Below are 9,847 nucleotides of genomic sequence, written 5' to 3'. Positions count from 1 at the left end.
ATACTTCAAGAATGTCATGATCATCATTTTCTATGACGGTTTTAGCATGGAACTAGGACAAAGTCAACAAATATGCTAATTAAAGGATCGAGCCACGCAATCTTAAGGTAGTTCGTTGTACCAAAGCCGGACAATGTGTTAGACATTGCAGACATTCATAGCCTAATCTACATTTCATGTTTGCGTTATTATTCAGGGTCGCACATTGCGGTGTCGAGTGGGAATCACGGGTGTCCTAAGCAGCAAGCAGAAGTTCTCCCAGTTCACGTTTGGAGCCAAACTTTTTGTCCTTCCCACCATGCTGCATGTGAATGCCATACAGGGAGTCCTTGCTTGAAGATTAATATTTCATATGTCTGTTTGCGTGGTTGACACTGACTGAGTGAGTGAGTGAGTTTAATTTCACGTCACACTCAGCAATGTTCCTGCTATATGGCGACGGTCTGTGAATAATCGGGTCTGGACCAGACAATCCAGTGATCAACGGTTAGCACCGATTTCTGCACCGGACAGCTGTACCACGTCAGCAACAAAATATGCATTGAGGCATCCTTGGATCGTTTCAGACAAAAATATGTGTGCAAATACGCATGTCATGACGAGCCTCTCTGCCAGTCAAGCCATGCCATTCCTTTGTGCTTGGTTAATGTAATCGACTGAAGGAAGAAAGAAGATCGTGGGATCCAGTGTATGACAGGTATCTGCGTACCAATGTTCTGTGATTAGTTGAGTCAATGTCTGAATGATTATAATCCGAAAGGAGAGTACATCATAGGTGTTTATGTTTTCACCTGTTAGTGAACATTCACCCCTTAACTCCATATTTTCGTGAGTCCATATTGGTGTTCCATCTGAATCATCTGTGACGACACACTGGAGTTTGTGGTTCAGTCGCTACGTTTCAAGACGGTAATTGTGCAATTATAGTCGAACACGTTTGTCATAAAAGCATCACTGACAAAGGACTAGACAAGGTTATTCTTGGGATTTTTTGTTTGGCAAGACTGCTAAGGTCATTCGTTTCAAAGAGGCGAGAAAGGGCTTGTGCTGAGAACTTCACTGTGATAATCTTCGTTGTTCAACAAAAAAAACGGAAAGGACTTATTGACAAATAGGACATCAGGGGACCAAAGGAATCACCCTGAAATATTCCTCTTTTAATAGAACTGGGATCCGCCAGCATCCCATGTGTTCATCTGACCTGCAATTCAATACTCCAGTAAAGCAAGTCAGCCTGGCCTGACCCATCGAGAAAGTCAAAACATTGCAATGATCTCGAACTCCTTTCAAACGGTACAGAACCTTAAGTCAGTCGGTCATATGAACCCTATTCTGTGCAATCTGTGTTGAAGGATTCTTTGAGTGCTGACTCAAGGCTAGTACACTTCGTTTACTCGTATTTCATAGAATATCACAAAATTGAAATTGTTACAAATGAAAATAAAACAAATTATAAGATAATCAGAGACAAAATTACACGCACAGAAAAACAAACTAGGACACTCGAAGAAGTAACTAGCAACTAACTTGTTGCAAAAAGGATTAACGTTTCACATGTTAAAGATTTTTAGTCTGTGTGATCGAAGAATAGTGTTTACAAAGTGAAAGAGAGATAAGTGAGTCTAGTAAACAATAACATGTAAACAAAACGTAATGAACTTGTGTAAAAAACATATTGATGTTGTCCAACGTCACCCTATACACATTCAGTGGTTGATTTCTGTCGCATAGAACTATAATGAAATACGTCTGTCCAAGTGTTCGCCACATTCTAGCATCGTGAGCATTACCCCTGCCAATGTTCAAGTATTTTCCTCTAAATGCTTTCAGTCACCAATCAACCTCGTCATCACGAAATTCCCTCCGGTTTAGATGCTTGAGTCTGCCTCTTCTGTTTGGATTACTGCGACTAGAGGATTTGGCTTCCACCTGACGCATGTGCATTCAGTACCATGGACTCCCCAGTGGATTCCAGTGCTATATTAGCACCCATTACAGTCGCAAAAACCGAATGAAATTGGAATTCCGTTGTCAAAATGTTTTTCAGGATGTATTATTTTAAAATTAATTGGCGGTTGTTAGCGCAGTGGTTGAAGCGTCAGCCCTGCGTCCCAAGGAACCGCGTTATATGTACATGTGGGTTTACGTCTGTGAAGCCAGTCCTGGTTTTAAATCCTACAATCGCTCACTCGGAGACCAGTGGTCTGCCAGGTCCAAACTCGAATGCTTATATTTTCAAAATTGGGCAGTTCTAGGTCAGAGTGTCGGAATATTGGGTCAGTGGGTCTCTTGTAAGCTAGGACAAACTTGCCATATAGCAGCAGAATAGCTTAAACATATGATGAAAGTTTGGCAATACATGTACATGTTCACAAACATTACTGATACAAGGTAGCCGCAAAAAGGTGTCACTGTCTCGCACTACTATTCGCACCCGTCACAAGCACACGCACTGGCAAGTCAGTTGACTATCTCAAAGACCATCTTCACATATGTTGGTTGTGAAAGCAGGGACCTGCACCGAGCATCATATGTGTAACAGCGTAAGTACTGAAAATGTCCTTTACTTGTCTACCATAGAAAGTCCACTTACAAAGCATGTGTTTGTTCATACTTAATATAACTGTATATGTCTTTTTAATACGGAAGAATGCAGTTATAATTGGCAGGTCGATACAAGTGATACTCCTATGTGTTACTTGGCAATACGTGAAAGTCTTACTTTCCTCGATGTGTACTCGTTTTTAATGGCCATCCGCCTGAGGCAGTTTTTATCGTCATCTGTCAGAATGACACACCCCGTCCCCTGTAAACAAACACTGGCATAGCATTTTCGTCATCTTTACAAAACCCTGAAACACACTTTATTCGATTCCTTAGAGAATCTAATCGCAAATACATGAAGTTGCAAAACTGCAGATGCGACATTAAGCAACTCACTCACTCATTCACTCACTCACCCTTCCGTTACAAAAATCAAAGATAAGATCCCGATATCGTCATGTTCTGATTTCATGCTAAGGGAGAGTCTTCAATCAAATTCGGATGACACCATGCAGGCGTTCACGAGTCGGCGTGAAAGTTCTGCTCCAATAGTGACACGTCACACACACGTGCAAACAGAAACCAAGTTGTTATAGGAAATGTCAGGTCTCATGCATTTACTGTTATGTACGATAGGCACTGGACTCGAAGTAGTGTAGGAGACTGAAGTCCCGCTCAGATTTGTGTCCCTTACACATGCCAGGAATCGACGATCGTGGCTCTGCATCCAGATTGGCCCTGCGCTTCAGGATAGTTGTAAACGTGTAAGTACAAGCGTCGAAACCCTTCGAAGACAGTTGCTCAAATATACACGATCACTTGTTGTAGGGGGGCAGGGGGCACATGTATGTTAATGTTGCCTCTTTTCGGGTTGATTTCAAACAGACAGATGTTCATAGCATCTGTTATTGTCATATTTGACGTCATGAAACTGACGAAAATATCAGTCAAATATCATTGTCATTGTGATAAATGGCATTTTGGAAAGGGAGTGTTGCTACAGTATACAGTTGATAAAAGTGTTGTAAAAGTGTCATGCTATGAAATCTGGTACCGTTTTCTCGTTGCATGCCTAGGATTAGTTATCCGTAAAACTACCACATTATAACAGCACGATAACGGTAATATAGTCCTATTTTGGGAACTGATTCTCAGTTACTTTCATAGTTACTCGCTTCTGGCTGGCTGGTTTACATTTTGACGACGTAGAGTGAAATGAATGCATTACAACTTTGCTTAAATTTGGATAACTTAAGCTTAAATCAGCTTGCCAATTTGTCTTACAGTGTCACTTTTGACATATAAAGTGCATTTAAATATCATAAATAAACATTCTCTGTCATTAAGGAAAATCAAAAAGTATCAAATTGGAAATTAAAGGCTTTGAAATCAACACCCGGTGTTTGCAGGGTCATATTAACAAATGAATGCTGTTGTATCAATGATCAAGTAATTATAAGGCTCTTACAAAATGGCAGCACTTAATTGCGAAGTCCGAAAGAAGGTGACGGGTCGTTACATAACGTCTGTATTGAAACGCAATTACGACCCAATACTCAGGGATGACTGGACAAATATTCAAACCAAACATTACCAAGGGTATGAACGCTGTTTACAAACTTGATTATTACAGGATACCAAGTCCCCCTGTGGCAGTGCATCCTCAACAAGGTTTGGCCATCTGGTAGTGTTAAATAATGTATAGATACATGTAGTGATGTGGATGTCACAGCAATACATAGAAATGCGTAGCTGGTCGTCTCCATTGCGTAATGGGCTGTGTGGTACAACACTAACGGTGTCTGTTGTCATCGTTAGCCACCTGTTAAGCTGTTACGAACAACGGCCAGTGCACATGTACGCATTGCTGTGCATTAGGTTAAGTACTGGCGGCGATAGGACGTAAGTTAGCTGACCAGACCTGTTACTATCCGGTCGATTTATACAGAACATTAGGCTGACCTTTGACGCCGTGTTAAATTGCAGTTTATTGTCCGTCAGTTGGAAGCTGATCAGTGGTTGAGTGAAATGTGTTTGAGGCCTTTTTGAAGGCGACTTCCGTTATCCCGTGGTTATGAAGTGTATAACATGTGTATCGTGTAAATGTCTCAAAGAAAACATGTTTATTCATTTCTAACCCACACGATTAAACTCATAACCCTTAACCAGGAATCAATAATGTGATTAGCATGTTTATGTATACGTCAGTCAGTTTCCACTGTGAAAGTCCAAGTGTAGCATACAGATATAGGTCTATATTTTCTCAGTGAGGTACACAATTCTTAAACATTCTTGAGTCCTATCAGAGTGAGACAGCTAATCGCACGCATACAAAGTCGCCAACCATATCACTCAAGCAATATGGCCTCCACTAAAATGAATGAAAGTCTGACGTAAGTGTAACCTGACACAATGTCGCTTGTGTTCATGCGCAAACATTATATGAAGTGGGATTAATCACATCTGCATCATAATCAGAATCAATACGATTGACACCAGAAATGGTCCACTTTCCTTGAACGTGTCAACATCAGAAACAACATATCACGGACAACTGTAGCGTCTGTTTGCGGTACGTCTAAAATATAGGATGGTGTTATATTTAATAGGTATAAAAATAGACATTCTAGTATAGGATATTCCGTGGACAGCACTTGACTTCATACTGCCACTAGACATTAACACACACGTATCATTATCCACTACATTCTGTAAGGGTCCAGAACATATCAACGACTTCATTAGAAGATAAACGTCCTATTCGTTACACCAGTGCCAGACGTGTATTGGTGCAGTTTCCCAACCATGGCACAATGTTCCATGTTGCTCACGGTCTCTGTCAACACATTTAGACACAGATATGGCACTTCTGAGTCTTGTTAACCCAATATGCACGAATGTGATAAATGTTTCTTTGGTAAACAGCCATTTCAAGTATTTATTGTTGTCTTACAAATTCTGCTTGGGAGCTATCAATATGAACAATTGCTTACACACACTCAAGCAGCAGTGATATCCTGCTACTGGAAGACCACAGTCGGGAGAAGCCTCTTTCCTCTGCAGTATTGATTTATCTGACCAAAGGTCATGATACATTACTTATAGGAGAGGCCTCTGGCGAAAACAAATCTGTATATAACAACTACACAAGTATCTGCAAACTACTCACGGCTGTAACAAACAGTGGCATGAAAAGTGATGGCTTGTACCAAGCTCTAATGGCAGGGTATCTGTAGCAATAGTTTGCTTTGATCTACCTGTGTAGATCAACAATGTGTATTTGGTTACCTACAACAGGAGTATATATTTCGTTACCTGTTACAGCAGGGAGTATTTGGTTATCTATGACAGTGAGTATTTTAAATTCAAATAATTTTAATGCTAAGATCTGCTTCTTGTATTGACACCATGATGATTAGAATGGATTACACATTCTGTTTAGAATGTTGAAACCCAATTTACTTAATATATCGATTAGTTATTGGACAATCTTATACAGAAACAAGAATGATAAGAAACAATAATCATGAAAACAACTTCAGTCCTGAGATCCCGAATACGTTTAAAGAATGTAGAAAAATCATAAATCGACATTACAGGAGGTAAACAATAGCAGTATCCTTGTCCATTAGTGGCACCCGTCACACCTATAAAGACACGTCAGTTGTTACACTGAACAGACAAAATTACAAACAACATAACACTTACCAACAATGGAACTACGCACTACAATAAAAATGACCTATACGTTTAGTCAAGTAGTATATGACGTAGTTATAACACAGTCACGTGAGTCCGAGACACAGATGAGTCCGTGACACATGTGAATCCGAGACACAGGTGAGTCCGAGACACAGGTGAGGTGTGAGAGGACGATTATCAATACAACTGTTACAAATCCATACATACAGACAGGAAGGATTCAGCATTAAAGATCCCCTGAGCTAAGTGTATTTGGGAGACGATAGTACAGATGTTATTCAGGTCAAAAAGTCTTGTCTACAAATGGTGTGAGTGACTTGTGTTACTGGGAGGACGGGACGTGCTTACAATTTCGTCAAAATCTGTTATCTTTCCTGATTCATACACTGAGGGTGACGATGTTCTGCTGTCTTCCATGACCAAGTCCTCTACTGAAACTATTCATTTTCACTTAATGGTTCGTGTGGTCAGGACCAATTAGTGGTTTCCTTGTGTGTAATCAGATTTCTTCAGAGATGGTTCACGTCGTATATTCATACCCCTGCAAATATCCATGTCATGTCAACATACTGCTTCAGCGAAGGTTCGTGTCAAGTCATCATACACCTTCAAAGATGTTTCACTATGTGTCAACATACTGCTTCAGCGAAGGTTCATGTCAAGTCATCATACATCTTCACGGATGTTTCACTATGTGTCATCATACTGCTTCAGCGAAGGTACGTGTCAAGTCATCATACACCTTCAAAGATGTTTCACTATGTGTCATCATACTGCTTCAGCGAAGGTTCATGTCACGTCATCACACATCTTCAAAGATGTTTCACTATGTGTCAACATACTGCTTCAGCGAAGGTTCATGTCACGTCATCACACATCTTCAAAGATGTTTCACTATGTGTCATCATACTGCTTCAGCGAAGGTTCATGTCAAGTAATCATAATCCTAGCAAATGTTCATGTCATGTCATTATACTCCTTCAGTGAAATTTCACATTCCTCAGAGAAGGTCCATTGCCCGTCATCATACTTTCTCAGAAAAGGTTTCTGTCTGTCACCATACTGATTCAGCGAAGGTTCATTAGATGTCATCATATACTCCTTTATCGAAGATTCATGTCATGTCATCATACTCCTTCAGTAAAGGTTCATTATGTACCCCCAGAGGGGGATGTGGTTCAGTTATCACAGCCATAGTATACAGATTCAAGAATCTATGATGTTACTACAGTATGACAAAAGCATCCAGGAGTTGCAGTCTTCCGGGAGCTGGATGTAACATGCTGTCCAAACTTACATACTCTCAGGGACGAACTAATGTCAACTACCTATTAATATATTCCCCACAACCGCTTTGGCATAATACTTCTGAGTATCCACTTGCGTGTGTCCTTAGTAAAATGTATCTGCAGGCCTTTCTAAGTCGCTGCCAGCGGCATGTGATAAGAACGGTTTTGAATGGTCCCAGGTGGACCGTACTATCTAAGTCCCGATGCTGGGTACATTACATGCTTCATGGTGATCCCAGGGCTGTTCAGCTTTAATTAATGTCCACTTTTAATGCAATAGTATTCTAATTATACTGCTGGTCGAGAGGAGAAGAGACAGGAAAACGTGGTTAGTGCGCTTTGCAAATGCCAGGTGGATCGACAGGGGGCGGCCATTTTGGAAAGCCATTTTAGCAGCGTCCTGGCACTGGTTCGATTGACAAAGTGAACAACATGATATCATTAGGCAGATGTGTGGCTAATGTACAGACCATATTTGCTCCTCTGTTATACAGTCAAGGAAAAAGCAATACCCAGTATGGTTTTCACACTACACTGTTTCATCAAAATTGTGAAATATCTAACACTACATTGAAGTCCCTGAAGTGATAATGAAAACTGAGTCGTAAAGTGGATTTAACTCTTGAATACACAACGTGAAGAAGGACTCCTGTAAACCCAAACTTGGACCTAAACACGATCACACACACGCACGCATGCACGCACAAACGAACACACACAGGGCACACATGTAGAGAAAGAGGGGCGTCAACCTATAGAATATGTTTCCAAAGAGTCAGCCCAGATATGACCGTTTTCCCCGCATGAGAACTGTTCCATGGAGACCGATCTAGTGTTTTGTTTTAGTGGGACAGACCGTTGACCACCCGCATGAGTATCACGCACGGGCACTCCCTGCACTTGAAGCTGCCGCTGACGCTACGATAATTCATAGTCTTTGATATATGAAGTCAAACAAATAGCGGTCCTCCTGTGAGATGAAAGGCCGTTTGTTTCAGTGCTAAGGTCTTGTCTAAACATCACTACTATCAATAAATCCTGAAGCCCTCGGTCCCGGATGACGGGGTCCGGCAGAAACAGATACCTGGGGGGCCTGGGCTTATGAATAGGAATGTATGGATTGGCAATCTGTTCTCTTGCTTTGAATACAAATTTGTAAATTCTTACAAGTATGTATGTAGCAGGAATGAGGAATAACTCAATCGATTATTGTTTGTTGTTAGCCTTGACATGCTTCACCATGTTAAGTCGACTATGCTCATCTCTACAGTATGCAGGGGCAGTGCAGTGACCTTGTGGTTAAAGCGTTCGCTCGTCACGCCGAAGGCCCGGGTACAATTCCCCACATAGACACAATATGTGAAGCCCATTTCTGGTGTCCCTCCGCCGTGATATTGTTGGCATACTGCTGAAAGCTCACTCACTCACTCTGTCAATATGCGCCTATCACGTATTGTTGGCACTTGGAAAGGCGTATGACATCGGGCACTGATCAGTGGTACGTCAAAGTGTAGAATTCCCTCCCATGTATAGCATTGTAACAGTGTTGAAAACTGCACTGAGGCGTTGAATTCTGTAACCGTGGTAAGATATATTTTGAGCAATCATCGAAAATTTCTTTGAACTCAGTTGTCATTAAACTCAATTGTCAGTAAACCGTGGAATGTTGACACCAAGGGCTGGGACTATTTAAATGTAGCCAGACAGTTTGAGATTTCGCAGACATTGTAAAGTATATACGACGGTTTCGGAGGGAGTCTGTGGTTTTCCAATCAGAGTATTTTCGGATACTCTTTCTGGTGTAGTGGATGGGTATTCTACAATAAGTATTCAGGCGCTGATATATGGACAGTCATCCACTGACAAAGTGATATTATATACAGTTATTTGCATGCCCTATGTGAGTCTGTATACACTGCCCATTAGTTTTTCGGAAGTTAATGTCATTACTCGTCGAGTCTAGAGGAGAGTCCGATGCTAAATTAAACGTTGCTTGCAAAGAAACATCCCACCTGACATTGAAACATTGTATGGTTTCCTTAACACATTTCTCGTCGTAAGAGTGGAATTAAATTCGGTGTAACAGTTAGACGTAGTGGTCGCAGGGGATTGTTTTTGATGTTTTGTATGGTATAAAATGAGCACTATGCTTCCTATTCATGACCATTGTTCTATGGAGCCCTGTTGGGACAGTGCGCCGAGGACTTCGGTGTGAATCTGTGTGAACGTTGTGAACATTATTCCTCTTTAGATCTTCCATTACAGGTTAATGTTCCTTGGGGGGAGGTTCTGGTAAATTTAGGGGATGATCG

This window comes from Haliotis asinina, chromosome 14 (genome assembly GCF_037392515.1).
Source record: "Haliotis asinina isolate JCU_RB_2024 chromosome 14, JCU_Hal_asi_v2, whole genome shotgun sequence".
NCBI classification, from domain to species: domain Eukaryota; kingdom Metazoa; phylum Mollusca; class Gastropoda; order Lepetellida; family Haliotidae; genus Haliotis; species Haliotis asinina.
This window is presented reverse-complemented; position numbering follows the sequence as displayed.